General features: G+C 39.2%; 1 protein-coding gene, 1 long non-coding RNA gene and 1 pseudogene across 3 annotated transcripts in view; 1 reads left to right on the top strand and 2 right to left on the bottom strand.

The window, feature by feature from the left end:
• The window catches only part of TNFSF4 (TNF superfamily member 4), a 201,490-nt gene that overhangs the window by 120,108 nt on the left and 64,294 nt on the right, over window positions 1–17,088 (bottom strand). The gene's annotated exons all lie outside the window — the stretch shown is intronic.
• The window catches only part of LOC113595649 (uncharacterized), a 551,139-nt gene that overhangs the window by 530,212 nt on the left and 3,839 nt on the right, over window positions 1–17,088 (top strand). For both annotated transcript variants that reach the window (XR_008293228.1, XR_008293229.1), the window contains one exon: window positions 6,079–6,464. This is a non-coding gene — a long non-coding RNA (uncharacterized LOC113595649). The remainder of the gene's footprint in view (window positions 1–6,078; window positions 6,465–17,088) is intronic.
• LOC128313066 (elongation factor 1-alpha 1-like) lies at window positions 10,041–14,923 on the bottom strand (annotated as a pseudogene).

The following is a 17,088-nucleotide window of genomic DNA, read 5'->3' as shown; positions in this document are numbered from 1 at the left end:
TAAAGAGGAGGAAACAGGTGTTAGAGACATTGTAAATGTAAAATGAAATATCTGATAATTTTATGAATGTTAAAGTGGGCATGGAAAAAGAGTTCCTCAAGTGATCTCATAGGTTCTAAAAACTGCAAGTCTTAAGAAAAATAGAACTTTTTAAAGTTTTATTTATTTAAGTAATCTCTTTATCACGTGTGGGGCTCTAACTTACAGCCCCCACATCAAGAGTTGCACATTCCTCCAACTGAGCCAGCCAGGCTTAGCCCCAAGAAATGGAAATTCGTAAAAGAAGAGCTCTTTTGGAAAGGTTTTTTAGGATAGCCATGTCTAATTCATTCATCCATTTTATTTGTTTGTTTATTTGTTTATTTATTTATTTATTTATTTTTGAGAGAGAGAGAGCACGAATGCACACGCATGCACGTCAGGAAGAGGCAGAGACAGAGAGAAGAGAGAATCTTAAGCAGGGTCCATGTCGGGCATGGAGCCTGATGTGGGGTTCAATCTCATGACTGTGAGATCGTGACCTGAGCCGAAATCAAGAGACCCCTAACCGACTGAGCCACCCAGGCGCCCCTTCTTTCATTATTTTAATAGCCTTATATTGAGCTTTTCCTAAATGTCTTTCCTTATGCTCAGAGCTGGTAAGAAAAAGCTAGATATGTCATGATCTCTGGCCTCAAAGGCATGTCAGTATGAAACCATAAAGAAGCAAGTCCCTGGTACCTTTGTCCTGAAGTAACATTGTAGGGTACGGCTATAGAACTGGGCATGCAGGACTTTCAGGTGTGGGACAGTTCAAGGGCTTCTAAGTCAAGTGTTCTTGGGTTTTGCACCTAAATATCTGGAAGCCTGAGAAAACTACCTAAACTCTCTAAGCTTGACTCTCTTCATTTGCGAGAGAGAGAGAGAGAGAGAGAGAGAGAGAGAGAAGAGAAAACCTACCTGGCAAGGTTGTCAAGAAAATGTAATAGGATAAAATGTGAGAAAACATCTACAGTTCTCCCTTGGAATACTTGGTGCTTTAACATCACTGGGCTTCCTTCTCTCTCAGTCCCAAGTTCAACATAAGGCAGGGTTGCATCAGGGGTCCCAGGAATTTAAATTCGCATTAGCCTCAGTTTCAGGCATGCATTAATATCTTCCCTATGTTAACCCACACTGACTCCTTTACTTTCCATTAAAAAAAATATCTCACTTCAACATCTGGAGACCAAATGTATTATGAGAAGACAGGAAGGAAGACAATGGATATTGAATTACTTTATATTCCACTTACACAAAATAAAAATAGTTTTGAAAGTTCTGTACATATTTTCAACATTTACTTAGTACTTATCACAATCACAGGGTGTTTTCATCAAATCATTGGCAAAGCTATATATAGAAAAAAGATCTGTTCAAAAAGTTGGGGTAATCTCTCTCATTGGAACATTTCTGCCTCTCACACTGCAAGTATATTTTCCAATACGGAATATTTATATGGTAGCTGAAATTTCAACCACATCTGTCATAGGAGAAATTTGGGGTCAGAGAAAGACGTTATTTTTTTGTTTTTATTTATTTTGAGAGAGAGAGAGAGAGAGAGTAGGGGAAGAGGAGAGAGAGAGGGAGACAGAATTAGAATTCTAAGCAGGCTCCTCACCGTCTGCACAGAGTCCAATGTGGGGCTCAAACTCACAAACTGTGAGATCATGACCTGAGCTGAAACCAAGAGCAGGACACTCAACCAACCCGAGCCCACCCAGGCACCCCAAAAGAGGCACTATTTGAATATAGAGCTCTTTGATCCAAAAAGCTAGGCAGAAGCAATCTCAGTTAATCCAGGAATACTTCGTAATGAAAATTAGGTGAGAAGAAAAAAAATGTGCCTGTAACATAACAACACCGGGATCAGTTTTGTTTTGTTTTCATGAGAAGTAGGGTCTCGTGAAGAACACACATACTTCACACAGAATAGACCAAAATTATTCTGGAAAAAATTACTCCAGTAGAGAAGTGTGTTTGTCATCAAGTTCTCTGGGAGAAAAACTGGCTTTAGCGTTGCCAACAGAGAGAGAGAGAACCAAAGTTAAAGCAGCTACCATCGCCAGTGACCCTCGCCCCAGGGAAATCATCAAGCAGTCCCAGCAGAGGAAGAACCCAGTGTTAACTGACTGGTGCCTGAGATGCCCAAGTTGTGAAGCCTAGGAAGGGTCTGAACATGTTGTTTCATTATGTTGAAGGAAGAGCAAGAGTGACCCTGAGGGCAAGGGCCAGGGACTTCAGGTGAGGAGGACCTAAGGGAGGACCGATCTAAGGGAGGACTGATGAGAGAAAATGGGTAGGACTGGAAGAAAAAGAGAGTGAAGGAATGAGGAAGCCTTGTGGTGGTTCACCTTCTTGAGGACATAAGATGAAGCCATATCCACTCCTCATGAGCCCCCACCTAACTCTACCCCCCACCAGGAGTAATCTAGCTCAAAGCCACAACCTTTCACCTCCCTCTGACCCTCTCACCTCCACCTCAACTCTGTGCAGCTGTAGGACACTTACTCTTTCACTCTTTCACTCTTTCAACCATTCAGGAAGAGAGTTGTTTAAACATCTTAAATCAGATTATGTGTCCTATCCACAGAAAAGACACGAGTCCTCAGAAAGGAGCAGATTGTAGAAAAAAATACCCGCACACCCCACTGTGGATCGCTGGACCACAGTACCAACCATGATGACCACCTCCCCTAAGAAAATAAAAAATCAGGGGCACCTGGGTGGCTCAGTCGGTTAAGCATCCAATTTCAGCTCAGGTCATGATCTCACAGCTCATGGGTTGGAGCCCCACATCAGTCTCTGTGCCGACACTTGGAGCCTGGAGCCTGCTTCGGATTCTCTGTTTCCCTCTCTCTCTGCCCCTCCCCTGCTTGTGCTCTGTGTGTGTCTCTCCCTCAAAAATAAAAAAACATTAAAAACAATTTTTTTTAAAGAAAAGAAAAATCCCTCTGGTTTCTGCCCCGCTCCCACTAAGGAGCCATCTAAAACACATCTACTAGAAGGAGTGAAAGAAGAGTCCATTTGTGTGTTAAACTGTTCATTCCCTACCTTGAAATTGAGTTTGCATACACTCTCCAGACAATTACAGCCTAGATGGTGTGGGAGAAGGGAATTGATGGAACATGGTCTCCCTCAGATTCAGAAGCACTGATGTGCCTGAGACAAGTACCAAGGGAGACAGAAAGGTGAGGACAGGGTGCTGGTTTCAATAAGAACAAATGCAGAGGAGCATCTTTTAAATTACAAACCCACCTCCCCGACATAGCCAGAGACCATGGGTGTCCTGCCAACTCAGAAAAACTCACCACAAAAGTACCAGAGAAAAACAGCCCTCTTACTGAGTAAACATTAAACCAGAAGGTGATCCACATCACAGATAATCCACTGAAGAGATCGCAAGGCGGAAAAGAAATCTCATCCTCTTCTATAGTCAAGCAGATACAACCCGTTTCATTGTTCTCAAGACAAACAATAACTAGTCCTCAAGGAAGAGCATTTGACGACACCATTTGCCGCGTGTAGTTCCTCCCAAATTTACCTGATAAAATCACCGTGTTTACTAATGTGCCTTTATCCAAAGGAAATATACATTGCTTATTTACTTGAGACAAGAAGGAAAATAGCAACTTGGGGTCACACACTACCAAAGTTGGGCTCTTCCCTATTCCCAGAGACTGGGAAATAGAGGTGCTATCTTCCTCAATTACATTTCAAAAGGATGGCTCCCAAGTCCTTGAAAAAGATCCCTACTTACAAAACTGGCTAGAGGCAACTGGGTGGCTCAATTGGTTAAGCTTCTGATTCTTGGTTTCAGCTCAGGTCATGATTTCACAGCTCATGAGTTCAAGCCCTGCATCAGGCTCTGCACTGGCAGCATGGAGCCTGCTTGGGATTCTCTGTCTCTGTCTCTGTCTCTCTGTCCCTTCCCTGCTTGCACACTGTCTCTCAAAATAAATAAACATTTTTTAAAAACTGTCTAGAGGCTTATGTACCTTTTACAAAGGTTTATAGACATCTCAAACAGGCAAAGAAAGAACTCAAAATTACAGTTTTCTTTAAGTAAATACTCTAAGGAAAGGGGAAGGAGGAGTCTCCCTTCTTGCACCAGGGATAATTCAATATTTTCTTGTTTACATTTGTATTTCCCCTAACACAACATCTGCCTTATTTACCTCAAACTGGAAATAATGCTCATTCAGATGCAACAATGCATCAGCCATGCAACAGATATTAACTCATTCAACCATTGAGCATTATTCTAGATATTGGGAAAAGGACAGTGAGCAAAATAGACAGGAGTTTTCTATTCTAATGGGGGAGGCAAGCAAGAAGAAATAAACATTCCATATGTATGGCCATACATGGTATTTATAATACATCATATGATAACATGCATAATGTGCTATGAGGGAAAATACAACAGTAGAGATTATATAGCATGATGCAGAACTACATGTATAGTGTGATTAGGGGTAGCATCTTGGGAATCCTAAAGTAGTAAAGAAACAAGCCATGTGGAGGGCATTATGGGGTTGGGGGTCAGGGGGGCAAGTACATTTATGGGTAATAAGTAGATCTAAACCCACAAGGTTTCTCAACCTCAGCACTATTGACATTCTGAGCCACATAATTCTTTGTTATGAGGAGCTGTCCTGTATATTTTAGAATTTTGAGCAACAGCCCTCACCTCTACTCACTAGATGCTGGTAGCTCCCCTCCCCTAGATGTGACAACCAAAACTGTCTCCAGACACTGCCAAACGTTCCTGAGGGCAGGGGGTGGGGGCAGTAAAATCACCCCAGTTAAAAACCACTCATCACTGGCATAAACTTGAGACCGAGTCTTAGGCAATGATTCTTAAATTTGGGGGGTGCAGCTAAAGGAGTCCTTAGATTGAAACATAGCTTTAAATACATAGAAAAGAAGAATGACAAAAGATCAGTAATCTAAGTAGCTACTTTGAAAAGCTAGGAAAACAAAGGCATACCAAACCCGTATCAAGTTAAAGAATGAAATAATAAAGATAAAAACAAAGATCAACAAATATAAACATACAATAGAGAAAGATAAATGCACAATAGAGAAAAATCAACAAAGCCAAAAGCTAGTTCTTTGACAATTTTAATAAAATTTATATAACCCTATCAAGAACAATAAAGAAACAAGGCACAAATTATTAGTATCAAGCATGAAGAATAGACAGCACTACAAATCCTACAAACATTATCATAAGGAGATGTTAGGAACAATGTTATGGAAATGAATTTGAAAATTTGGATGAAAATGTCAAGTCTCCTATAAATACAGAGAACACACTGCTGGTTGCCAGAGAGGAGGGGGTGGGGGGATGGGCAAAATGAGTGAAGGGGAGTAAGAGAAACAGGCTTCCAGTTATGAAATAAAGAAATCACAGGAATAAAAGATACAGCATAAGGAATATAGTCAATGATATTGTAATAGCATTGTATGATAAGAGATTATAGCTACACTTGTGGTGAGCATAGCATAAGGTATACACTTGTAGAATCATTATTTATTCACCTGAAACTAATGTAACATTGTCAACTACATACTCCAATTTTTTTTTTTTAAAGAAAGGACAGGGGTGCCAGGGTGGCTCAGTCAGTTTAGTGTTCAACTCTTGATTTCAGCTCAGGTCATGATCTCACAGTGGTGAGATCAAGTCCTGCATCGGGCTCTGTGCTGGGCAAAAGCCTACTTAAGATTCTCTCTTCCTCTGCCCCTCCCCTGCTCCCTGTCTCGAAAGAAAGAAAGAAAGAAAGAGAAAAAGAAAAAGAAAAAAGACAAGTCTTAGAAAAATGCAAAATATCAAAACTGAAACAAAATAAAATAAAAAATCTGAATAGTAATACAGTAAAACCTTGGATTGCGAGTAACTTGTTGTACAAGTGTTCCCCAAGATGAGCAAACATTTCTAATACATTTTAACTTCATAAACAAGCAATATCTTGCAATACGAGTAGGACGTGACACCAACTGTCAGATGACCACAACTGAGCCAATGGTTCTCTCTCCCTCTCTCTCTCATTGCAGGATTATGGGTGATCATTTCCCATGCTCGGATGCTTGTTCCCAGGCTGTGGTGTTTGGCAGAAATCAGTGATTTTTCAGAACATTGGAAGGTGCCCACAGCTGGCATTGGTGTATTTTTTGTCATTTCAAAGAACCTATGGACAGTCCTTTGCTTTTCCATACAAGAGTAACCTTAGGGATACTTTGCTTCATTCTAGGTCAGGCTGCCTGCAGACATAGACCCTTTCCTCTGCTGCCTTATTGCCAGTTACATTAAATACAGTATAGGACAAGAGTTTATTAATACTTTACTGTAGTCAACATACGTTAGTGATAGTGAAAGTCATCTTACACAATAACCCTCCTCTCTCTTGTCTCCCTCACACCAGCCTTGAAGGTTTTCAAAGGTAAGTGCAGGTTATTTATTTTTCTTTATATTTTGTATTTTCTTTATTATTTTGTATTATATTACAGTGTTGTAATCATTTTTACATGAATATTTTTGGGTTGTGGAACGAATCATCTGAGTTTCCATTATTTTTTTAAATATTTATTTATTTGTGAGAGAGAGAGAGAGAGTACAAGCAGGGAAGGGGCAGAGAGAGAGGGAACACAGAATCTGAAGCAGGCTCCAGGCTCTGAGCTGTCAGCCCAGAGCCTGATGCAGGACTCAAACTCATGAGCCATGAGACCATGACCTGAGCTGAAGTCAGATGCTTAACCAACTGAACCACCCAAGTGTGCCTCCATTATTTCTTATGGGGAAATTTTCTTTGATATGCAAGTGCTTTGGATTACAAGCATATTTCCAGAATGAATTAACCAAGGTTTTACTGTATATATTTAAATAAATTGAATCTATAATTTAAAACATCTCCACAAAGAAATCTTCAGGTCTACACACCTACATTAATAAATTCTTCCAAATATTTAAGGAAGAAATAATACTAATATACTCAAACCCTTACAGAGAATTGGAAAAAACAAAAACACTTCTCAACTGATTTTATAAAGTCAGCTTAATCTTATTACCAAAAACGAGGTAAGGATATCACAAGGGGGAGAGGGAGTAATTACAATCTTTTCATGAATATCAATTCAAAAACTCTAAACAATATGTGACCAAAATGAATTGAGACATATAAAAAATAATGCATTATCAACAAGTTGAATTTATTCTAGGAACACAACGTTTAATATTCACAACTAGCGTGATAACATCAATGAATCCATAAAAAGCATGTGATAAAATTCAACACTCATTCATGATTTTTTTAAAAATGTTTTAAAACTAGAAAGAACTTCCTAAATGTAATTAAAAATACTTAACAAAAATCCTGTAGCAAGTATAACTTAGAGGGAAATATTGAAAGCTTTGCCCCTAAGACTGGAAATGAGGCAAAGATACCCATTCAGCATTTCAACTCAACATCATATTAGAGATAGTAGCCAACGAAATAAACCAATAAAAAGAAATAAAAGGCATTTTTAAAACAGCCACTAGTCAAAAATTATGTTTGGAAAAATCCAAAAGAAACTAGATGTCCAGTTAGAATTCCTAATGATTTTAGACCAATATACAAAAAAAAAAAAAAAAAACAAATGTATTTCTACCAACTAGAAAAAAAATTTTAAACAGTTTTAAAGTACCATTGGGATGGGCTTGTAGCTATGACACCATGAAGCAGTCAGCAAATCCCCTCTGCAAAACAACAACAACCAAAAAGGATAAAACTGGCCACATCATTCTTCATGACTTCATCTTTCATGGAGAGGGGCGTTACAGTATTGAGACTGATAAAGCTTTGCTCCCCATCTAAGGGGGCAGCTCTGTCCTCTGGAAAGCTGGCCTACAAGGAAGTTCTTCGTTGTCTGGTGAGTACCGATCAGGGGTCTTAAAAGAATCTTCACAGGGACTCTACCTTCCAGTTCCTTCTCAGTTCCACATACTACCTCATTCAATTCTCCTACAGGTGAGAAAGTGAAAGTATGAGACGGGTAAGATGCCCCCTCCTTGACCTACAAGTTGGAAGGAGCCAAAAATAAAACCTCTCACTTTATACCCCAGTGAACACATACTTGTTGAACATTTGCCACTGTACATGCTGATGTATGTATGAGGTCCCCACTCTGTGAAGTTATAGGTCCCTCAGGAGACCCACTGTATGGAAGCCACAGTTCCCACACTCTCTTGCCTTACTGCATAAGGCAGAGAACGCAGATGTGTGAAGAAGCAAGTGTGAGACAGGAAGGAGTGGTGATTATGTCGAGCTGGAGAGTTTCTGCCTAAAAACATTCAGATTCAAAAATTGGTGTATATTCCCCTGTGGGCCAAAGAAATGAGCCTGCAACTTTAAAGGTCAGCACCCCACTCATCCATCACCCACAGGGGAGCCATCCCAAAGGGAAAAGAAAAGATAAAACAATTTCAGCTATCAATACGTCGTGTGTGGAAAATAAAACGGGCTTATGTGAGGGCAAATATGGAAGGAGAGGGATGTGTTAACTCTTCAGGGAAGATAGCCCATTCCAGAGCCCTGCCTGTCTGTCTGTGTCTCCACCAAGAGTTTCCAGTGAGGAACTCAGTTCTCAAGAGGCTTATTCTCTGACCTGTGCTTATGAAATGAAGTAATCCAAAATTCCACTCTGATGAGGCAAGCTATTAGAATAATCAGGAAGATGATCTCTTCTTTGGAAAATCTTACCCAAAGATCGTTGAAAGAGCTAGGTTTTAACAAGTCTGGGCAGATTCTGAAAAGGAATGATTGTCTTACTAGAAAATCGGCCTGTCACTTTTCATGCATTCCAGAAATCACATATTATAGACAATTTGATTATTTGAGTATTCTGAGGTTTGCCTAGGACTGGACTTTGCTCCTGGTGAGCAACTTATGTCTCTCCATGTTGTTGTTGTTGTTATTCTTTTGAGTTTGTTTTGTTTTTTACATTATATTCTTTCCAGTAGTTCACATCCTTGTCTCGCAGCCTTTTCATGGTCCAAGCTGTATGTCTTTAATGTTTTGCACCTACTCTCAGTAAGATGTTTCACGTGTGTCATTGCCAGTTGTTTTTGAGAGAATTCTTCCTGGCTTAGGAGTCTGGCAACAAACAGTATAGCTTGTTGCAGTGTTCTCTGTATACTAGGAAGGGGGGAAAAAAAGGGCATGAGCTTTCAAATGTAAGTGTAAGTATAGGGTATGTGTCAGTATAGTTATAGACATAGGTGTAGGCATAGGTGTTGGGGTCGATGTAACTACAGGTGTGGCTACAGGTAGCTACAGGAGTAAGTGTAAGTACAAATTATCAGCACAAGTACAGTCTGGTCATGCTTGGAGTCTTGGCCATGGTGGCAGAACTTCTGTGTGGGCAGCTCTCATTCATACCTAATTGACAAATGACGTGGGAGACCTTTCAGGTCTTCTATGTCTCTTTTTGCCCCTAACTGCTCACTTCAGAGGAAAGGCATGGAAATAGGAAATACTAACTAGCCAAGTTAATAGGTCTAGGAAAAAACTGGAGGGGGGGGGGGTGGAGAAAATATATGAAAAAGAAAGGGAATCAATTGACTCTGGGTATCCAATAACCCATGATGAGGCTAGTTGAGTTTTAGCTGTGTTTGTGTTTTCACAGCTTAGGCCACAGACCTTTGAGATGATCTTGTTCAGGGAGAGGAAATAGATCTTATTTCAGTGTCACTTCTGGCTCCCTGGCAGTGGCTATGTGAAGACGTCATCCCTGTTATAGGTGTAGGAGGAAAGGTTGACAGTATGCTGCTCCCCAGGTATTTCCCCCTGTGATGTAGTCCGAAAACCTCATTTCATAAATTAAAAAGCAAAAACCAAGAGAATTTAAGTGACTTGTCCAAGGCCTCATAGCTACTTAGAAGCAGCTCTGGGACTCAGGTGTTGTAACTCCAAAGCAGTTCCTTCCATCACACCATTATGCATAGTACCTGGCACACATAAGTAAGAATAATTCACACTGTAGATAGGTGGGGTGAAAACATGAGTAGGCCGAATAAGGACTTGCCAAAAGATGTGCATGTCCTGATCCCAAGAATTTGGTTGTTTCAACAAACATTATTCAATAGGCACTGTGTTAGTTGTTTGGGATAAAAAGATTTATTAAAACACAGAACCGTGGGGAACCTGGGTGACTCAATCAGTTGAGCGTCTGACTTCAGTTCAGATCATGATCTCATGGTTTATGAATTTGAGCCCCACATCAGGCTCTGTGCTGACAGCTCAGAGCCTGGAGCCTGCTAAGGATTCTGTGTCTCCCTCTCTCTCTCTCTGCCCCTCCTCTGCTCACGTTCCATCTCTCTCTCTCTCTCAAAAATAAACACTAAAATTTAAAAATTAATAAATAAATAAAACAGAACCTATTCTCAAGAAGTTCATAGTTTAAGGAAACATATAAACATAAGCAAGTTCCATTCACAGTCTCAGAGTTATTTTTATTTTTTTTTAACCTTTATTCATTCTCGAGAGACAGAGAGAGTGTGAGTGGGGAAGAGCAGAGAGAGAGGGAGACACAGAATCCCAAGCAACCTCCAGGCTCTGAGCTGTCAGCCCAGAGCCTGATGCGGGCTCGAACCCACAAACCACGAGATCATGACGTGAGCCTTAGTCGGATGCTTAACCAACCGAGCCACCCAGGCACCCCCTCGGAGTTATTTTTAAAAAGGAAAATTCAAGGACTTGCTTTTTCCATCTTACAAAGCTCAAATCACTGCCTCTGCTGCCTTCCTTAACCATCTGATCACCTTGCCCTCTCTCCTCACTATTATCCTTATAATGTAGTAAGTAACCTTATAACTCATTCTCTCTGTACATGAGTATCCAGAGCACATTGGATGGGAAGCTCGTTGATCTGAAAACATGGGTCAGACCATTTAACCAGAGTCAATGATTCCTTTATCATACTGTCCACTCCACTCCGGCTATGATGACCACACAGACCAGCAGCCATAGATACTAACTACATAACCACTAACCTTGGCTTCTCCCCAATCCTATTAGCCTGGCTGATAACACAGATTCAGGTCTGTAAAGACCCATACCCATATATAACCATGAAATAAACACCTTTTCTCTAAAGTCTTTCCCAATTTCCCATTTCAAAGCCTGTGCCTTAACAAATGAGGGCTGTCAAGATCAAAGCTGCACCTCAGAAGTTGTTTGCCTGACTCTGGCAGAAACGCCTAGCAAGTACTTAAACATTTCCTCCCACCACACTGCAATAGCTAAACAGGATGATAAAATAAATATTTCTCCCAATAGGTAGGTTGCCTTTTCATTTAGTTAATGATTTCCTTTGCTTTTTTTTTTTTTAATTTACATCCAAGTTAGTTAGCATATAATACAATAATGATTTCAGGAGTAGAATCCAGTGATTCATCCCCTACATATAACACCCAGTGTTCATCCCAACAAGTGCCCTCCTCAATACCCCTGGTCCACTTAGCCCATCTCCCCACCCAAAACCCCTCCAGCAACCCTCAGTTTGTTCTCTATATTTAAGAGTGTCTTATGTTTTGTCCCCCTCCCTGTTTTTATATTATTTTTGCTTCCCTTCCCTTACGTTCATCTGTTTTGTATCTTAAATGCCACATATGAGTGAAATCATATGATATTTGTCTTTTCTGACTGAAAAATTTCTCTGAGCATAATACAGTCCAGTTCTATCCACGTAGTTGCAAATGGCAAGATTTCATTCTTTTTGATCGCCAAGTAATATTCCATTGTGTATATATACCACATCTTCTATCCATTCATCTGTTGATGGACATTTGGGCTCTTTCCATACTTTGGCTATTGTTGATAGTGCTGCTGTAAACATTGGGATGCATGTGGCCCTTCAAAACAGCACACCTGTATCCCTTGGATAAATACCTAGTAGTGCTAGGATCTTTACCCTATGATTGCTAGATTGTAGGGTAGCTCTATTTTTAATTTTTTGAGGAAACTCCATACTGTTTTCCACAGTGGCTGCACCAGTTTACATTCCCACCAGCAATCCAAAAGGGTTTCTCTTTCTCCTCCTTTGCAGTGCCTTTTAGTTTGATGTAGCCCTTCTTGTTTATTTTTGTTTCTGTTATCTTTGCTTTTGGTGTCAAATTCAAAAAAATCAAGTGCCAAGACCAACATTTGTTATCTCTTATCATGCCACTCTAACAGATGTGAAATGATATCTCATTGTAGTTTTTTTCCTTATTAAAATTTTGTTTTTATGGGTCTTAAATTCTGTGACAGATTTTTGGTCAAGTTGTTTCCATTAAAAAGTACTGCTTTTAAAAACTAGTAACTTAAAACTGCCATATACACAAAAACCCAAATGGTCCACAAAACATTCTCCTTTCCTTCTGAAGGTTTTACAATGCATTGTTATCAGTAACCAGTCTTTTACTATTAAACTTAAAAGGCCAGTTGACACAAACGGTTCTGAGACTGTTCTTCCACCACTGATTAAGACTGGGGTGGCAAGTATTGGGGGTAATATTCATTTAGACTTCTGAGCTTTCTGGGCAGACCTTGTGACCTTGCCAGCTCCAGCTGCCTTATTGGCCCACTGCTTTGATGACACCCACAGCAACCGTCTGTCTCATGTCACAAACAGCAAAAAGTCTCTCAACACAGAAAAGCTTGCCAGCGACCATATCAACAATGGCAACAGCACCGGATTTCAAGAACTTGGGGCCATCTTGCAGCTTTTTTCAAGAACGACAATAAATCTTCAGCTCAGCACACTTGCAAATAATGTGAGCTGTGTGACAATCTAGCACAGTGCATATCTGGCACTGATTTGGCCTGGATGGTCCAGGATAATCACCTGAGCCATAAAGCCATCTGCTTCCATTAGTAGGTCGTTTTTGCTGTCATCAGCCACATTGCCACGATGAACATCTTTGACAGATACATACCTGACATTGAAGCCTATGTTGTCCCCAGGAAGAACCTCACTCAAAGCTCCATGGTGTATTTCAACAGACTTTACTTCGGTTGTAAAATTGACTGGAGCAAAGGTGACCACCATGCTGGGTGTAAGCACCAGTCTTGGGTGTCTGGGTGGCTCAGTTGGTTGAGCGTCTGACTTTGGCTCAGGTCATGATCTCACAGTCTGTGGGTTTGAGCCTCACATCAGGCTTGTGCTGACAGCTCAGAGCCTGGAGCCTGCTTGATTCTGTGTCCCCCTCTCTCTCTGCACCTCCCCTACTCACATTCTATCTCTCTCTGTCTCTCTCTGTCTCTGTGTCTCTCTCAAAAATAAAAATAAACATTAAAAAAAAAAAAAAAAAAAGAACACCAGTCTCTACCTGGCCCACAGGGACAGTACCAATATCACCAATCTTGTAGACATCCTGGAGGGGCAGACACAAGGGTCAGCTGGATGAGCGGGTAGCCAAATGCAGAACCAGAACTTTAAGCAGTGTGGTTCCACTGTCATTGCCATCTTTACATGTGACTTTCCATCCCTTGAATCAAGGCATGTTAGCACTTGGCTCTGGCAGGTTGTCACCATTCCAACCAGAAACTGGCATAAATGCTACTGTGCTGGGTCTGTAGCCAGTTTTCTTAAGGTAGGTGCTGAATTCCTTAACGATTTCCTCAGATCTCTTCTGGCTGTAGGTAGGGTGGCTCAGTGGAATCCATTTTATTAACACCAACAATTAGCTGTTTCTCACTGTGGTTTTGGTTTGCATTTCCCTGCTGCTTAGTGATGTTGAGCATCTTTTCATGAATCTTTTGGTAGTTTGTAGGCCTTCTTTGTAGAAATGCCTGGTCAAGTTATTCTGCCCAGTTTTAAATGGAATTGTTCTTTTTTTCCTATTGAGTTGTGGGAGTCCTTCATAGTTTGGGGATAGCAACTCCTTATCAGATATATGATATGCAAACATTTTCTACTATTCCATAGGTTGTCTTTTCATTTCGCTGCTTGTTTCTTTTGTTCTGCAGAAGCTTTTTAGTTCAATGTGGCCCCACTCATTTATTTTGTGTTTGTTGTTTGTGCTTTTGGTGTCAAATAAAAAAAGAACTGTTGCCAAGATCAATATCAAAGAGATTTTTCTTCATGTTTTATTCTAGGAGCTTATGGTTTCAAGTTATGCTTAAGTCCTTAGTCCATTTTGAGTTAATTTTTGTAGGTGGTTTAGGATAAGGGTCCCATTTCATTCTTCTGTGTATGGTTATCCAGTTCTCCCAGCACCATTTATTAAAGAGACTGTTCTTTCCCCATTGCATATTCTTGGCTCCTTTGTTGTAAATTGATGGACCGTATATGTCGGGTTTTTTTCTGGGGCCTCTATTTTGTTCCATTAATTAGAACCTATGTGTCTGTTTTTATGCCAATATCATACTGTTTGGATCACTTTGTATGCCAATACCATAGTGTTTGGATCATCATCAGTTTGAAGCTTTGTTCTTCTTTCTCAGAATTGTTTTGGTTAGTTGGGTTCTTGTGATTTCATGCACATTTAGAATGGCTATCATTGAAAACATAAGAGATAACAAGTATTTGTGAGGATGTGTAGTATTTGTGCACTGTTGGAGGGAATATAAATTCGTGCAACCACTATGGAAAATAGTATGGAGATTACTGAAAAAAATTTAAAAATAGAACTACCATATGATCCAGAAATCCCACTTCTGGGAATTTATCAAAAAAAAAAAAAATGAAAACACTAACTCAAAAAGGAATCTGCACTCCCATGTTCTTTGCTGCAATATTCACAATAGCCACAGGGAAACAACCTAAGTATTCATCAGTGGATGACTGGATAAAGAAAATGTGGTATAGTGGAATACTATTCAGCCATTAAAAAAGAAGGAAATCCTGCTATTTGTGACAACATGGATAGAAATTGAGGGTATTATGCTAATTGAGGGTATTAGTTAGAAAAGACAAATGCTGAATGATCTCATTTATATGTAGAATCTAAAAACATCAAACTCATAGAAACAGAGAGTAGAATGGTGATTACTAGGGGGTGGGGTGGGGCAAGTGGGGAGACATGGTCAAAGGGAACAACCTTTCAGTCATAAGATGGTAAGTTCTGAGGAATCTAAGGTACAGCATGGGGACTATAGCTAACAATACTGTATTATAAACTTGAAAGTTGTTAAGGGAATAAATCTCAAATGTTCTCACCACAAAAAACAAATTGTAATTAGATGATGTGACAGAAGTATTAGCTAACACTAGGGTGGTAATCGTTTTGCAAGATATTAGTGTATCAAATCAAAACATTGTATACCTTAATCTTACATAATGTTCTATGTCAATTGTATCTCAATAAAGTTAAAAAATAAAGCGAATCATAATGATTGTCAGCTTGCTGTGCCTATGTGACTTTAAGACAGTATTGCCAAAGAATATGGCCAAATAGTTATACAGGGATTAAAATTGAACCATGATTTTGGGTTGTTTAAATAACATGAATTGTTTAAAATGCAAATATATGTGAAAAGCTGTTGTAATTCTCAAATTTTTAGTCATAAAAAAACACTTTTTATGGCAAGTAAAGAGCAGAGGTTCTTAATGACTAACAGGAAATAGACAAAAATAGCAATACATGCTTATACTGAAGTAGAAAGAAATTACATATGAGAAGAATCTTCCTGAAGGTATATTTATTACTGACCAAATATTAAAAGTTTGTCATTCACTATTTAAAGATATCTTTCTTTTATAACAATTTGCAATTTACAGAAAAGTTACAAGAACATACACAGAATTCCTTCACCAAAACTGTCTTGCCCCGTTATTAACATATCTATGGTCCATTTGTCAAACTTAAGAACATTGGTATAATAATAATAATATTAACTAAACTAAAGGCTTTATTCACAGCAGCATTATTGACCATAGCTAAAATGTGGAAGCAACCAAAGTGTTTATCGATGGAGGAAGTGATAAGCAAAATGTGATAGATGCCTACAATGTAAAATTATTCAGCTTTTAAAAATGAGGTAATTTTGTGCTCACTTCAGCAGCACATATATTAAAATAAAAAGGAAGAAATTCTGATATAAGCTACAACATGGATGAATCTTGAAGACACCTTGCTATGTGAAAAAGACTAATACTATGTAATTCCATTTATATGTGATACTTAGAGTAGTCAAAATTGTACAGACAGAAAGAATGGTAGTTGCCAGGGTCTGGAGGAAGGGTGGAAAGAACAGTTATCTTTTCATGGGTATAGAGTTTCAGTTTTACAAGATGAAAAGAATTACGGAAATGGATAGTGGTGATAGTTGCACATTATGAAAGTATTTAATACTACTGAATGATACACTCAAAAGGGGTTAAGATGGTAAATTTTATGTTATGTGTATTTTACCACAATTTTAAACACTAAAGGAAGAAAAAAGACAACCATTTAGACTCTAGTTTTTGAAAGTGATGTGCTTTGGAGTTGGATGTAGCAAAATCCTAATGGTTGCATGATCTCGGACACATGATTGAACTTCTCTAAGTCCCAGTCTCTCCTTAATAAAGTGAAGAAAATAATAGCACCTTTCTCATATGGTTCAGGAAAAGATTAAATTATATAAGGCAGGTAAAATTCTTGACACACTGTCCAGGACATAATAAGCACCCAATAAATACTAGATATAATAGCTATATATTCGCTTTTCCTTTCTAAAAGCATTATCAAAACTGTGACACGGTTGTTTCACAGGAACCTCCAGTTACCTTTCTTTTTGCATTCCAGAAAGATCAGAAGAGAGAGCCTTGAAAGGTGTACATTTATACATGCATATGCATGTATGGATATTTGTATGTATGCAAGTTTGGATGTATTGTGACTTGCTAATCCATGCACATGGTATAGAATTCAAACAGATTTTATACAGAAGCAATTCTGAAAGTGCAATCCAAGGTTCTTGAGATCCTTTGCATAGGTCTGTGAGATGAAAACTATTTTCATAATGGTACTAAGATATTGCTTCCCTTTCTCACTCTGATTCTCTCTCAAGGGTACAGTGGTGCTCCCCAGAATCTCCATGATGTGTAAGATCGCAAACA

This window comes from Acinonyx jubatus, chromosome E4 (assembly GCF_027475565.1).
Source record: "Acinonyx jubatus isolate Ajub_Pintada_27869175 chromosome E4, VMU_Ajub_asm_v1.0, whole genome shotgun sequence".
Lineage (NCBI taxonomy): Eukaryota > Metazoa > Chordata > Mammalia > Carnivora > Felidae > Acinonyx > Acinonyx jubatus.
This window is presented reverse-complemented; position numbering and strand designations above follow the sequence as displayed.